The sequence below is a fragment of the Syngnathus leptorhynchus genome, unplaced genomic scaffold (genome assembly GCF_054491065.1).
Source record: "Syngnathus leptorhynchus isolate UIUO unplaced genomic scaffold, UIUO_Slep HiC_scaffold_490, whole genome shotgun sequence".
NCBI classification, from domain to species: domain Eukaryota; kingdom Metazoa; phylum Chordata; class Actinopteri; order Syngnathiformes; family Syngnathidae; genus Syngnathus; species Syngnathus leptorhynchus.
In genome coordinates, this window is record NW_028232410.1 from 10,001 (window position 1) to 12,344 (window position 2,344).

The window sequence follows — 2,344 nt, forward strand, 5'->3', positions numbered from 1 at the left end:
TCTCGGCCTGTGTTTTCGGAGCCGGCCGGGCCTCACGCTCCTCCTTGGATGGACAACATTCGTAGTTGACACTTTGTGTCATTTTATCCGAGCGGGCGGGCGCCTCGAGAGGCGGACCGTCCGGGGCGACTCTCGGCCTGTGTTTTCGGAGCCGCCGGGCCTCACGCTCCCTCCTTGGATGGACAACATTCGTAGTTGACACTTTGTGTCATTTTATCCGAGCGGGCGGGCGCCGCGAGGCGGACCGTCCGGGGCGACTCTCGGCCTGTGTTTAAGGAGCCGCCGGGCATCACGCTCCTTCCTTGGATGGACAACATTCGCAGTTGACACTTTGTGTCATTTATCCGAGCAGACGGGGCGCCGCGAGGCGGACGTCCGGGGCGACTCTCGGCCTGTGTTTCGGAGCCGGCCGGGCATCACGCTCCCTCCTTGGATGGACAACATTCGTAGTTGACACTTTGTGTCATTTTATCCGAGCAGACGGGCGCCGCGAGGCGACCGTCCGGGGCGACTCTCGGCCTGTGTTTAAGGAGCCGGCCGGGCATCACGGCTCCTTCCTTGGATGGACAACATTCGTAGTTGACACTTTGTGTCATTTTATCCGAGCGGGCGGGCGCCGCGAGGCGGACCGTCCGGGGCGACTCTCGGCCTGTGTTTAAGGAGCCGGCGGGCATCACGCTCCTTCCTTGGATGGACAACATTCGCAGTTGACACTTTGTGTCATTTTATCCGAGCAGACGGGCGCCGCGAGGCGGACCGTCCGGGGCGACTCTCGGCCTGTGTTTTCGGAGCCGGCCGGGCATCACGCTCCTCCTTGGATGGACAACATTCGTAGTTGACACTTTGTGTCATTTTATCCGAGCAGACGGGCGCCGCGAGGCGACCGTCCGGGGCGACTCTCGGCCTGTGTTTAAGGAGCCGGCCGGGCATCACGCTCCTTCCTTGGATGGACAACATTCGTAGTTGACACTTTGTGTCATTTTATCCGAGCGGGCGGGCGCCGCGAGGCGGACCGTCCGGGGCGACTCTCGGCCTGTGTTTAAGGAGCCGGCCGGGCATCACGCTCCTTCCTTGGATGGACAACATTCGCAGTTGACACTTTGTGTCATTTTATCCGAGCAGACGGGCGCCGCGAGGCGGACCGTCCGGGGCGACTCTCGGCCTGTGTTTAAGGAGCCGGCCGGGCATCACGCTCCTTCCTTGGATGGACAACATTCGTAGTTGACACTTTGTGTCATTTTATCCGAGCAGACGGGCGCCGCGAGGCGGACCGTCGGGGCGACTCTCGGCCTGTGTTAAGGAGCCGGCCGGGCATCACGCTCCTTCCTTGGATGGACAACATTCGTAGTTGACACTTTGTGTCATTTTATCCGAGCGGGCGGGCGCCGCGAGGCGGACCGTCCGGGGCGACTCTCGGCCTGTGTTTAAGGAGCCGGCCGGGCATCACGCTCCTTCCTTGGATGGACAACATTCGCAGTTGACACTTTGTGTCATTTTATCCGAGCAGACGGGCGCCGCGAGGCGGACCGTCCGGGCGACTCTCGGCCTGTGTTTAAGGAGCCGGCCGGGCATCACGCTCCTTCCTTGGATGGACAACATTCGTAGTTGACACTTTGTGTCATTTTATCCGAGCAGACGGGCGCCGCGAGGCGGACCGTCCGGGGCGACTCTCGGCCTGTGTTTAAGGAGCCGGCCGGGCATCACGCTCCTTCCTTGGATGGACAACATTCGCAGTTGACACTTTGTGTCATTTTGTTCGGCCTGTGTTTAAGGAGGCGGCCGTCCTCCACTCGGTCCGTGTTTAAGGAGCGACACTCGCGCTCCGGTTCGGCCTGTATTTAGGGAGGCGGCCGTCCTCCGCTTGGTCTGTGTTAAGGGCGACACTCGGTCCATGTTTGAGGAGCCTGGCCCTGACGCTCCTCTCCGGCCTGTGTTTAAGGAGGCGGCCGTCCTCCCCTTGGTCTGTGTTAAGGGCGACACTCGGTCCATGTTTGAGGAGCCTGGCCCTGACGCTCCTCTCCGGCCTGTGTTTAAGGAGGCGGCCGTCCTCCCCTTGGTCCGTGTTAAGGGCGACACTCGGTCCATGTTTGAGGAGCCTGGCCCTGACGCTCCTCTCCGGCCTGTGTTTAAGGAGGCGGCCGTCCTCCCCCTTGGTCCGTGTTAAGGGCGACACTCGGTCCATGTTTGAGGAGCCTGGCCCTGACGCTCCTCTCCGGCCTGTGTTTAAGGAGGCGGCCGTCCTCCCCTTGGTCTGTGTTAAGGGCGACACTCGGTCCATGTTTGAGGAGCCTGGCCCTGACGCTCCTCTCCGGCCTGTGTTTAAGGAGGCGGCCGTCCTCCCCTT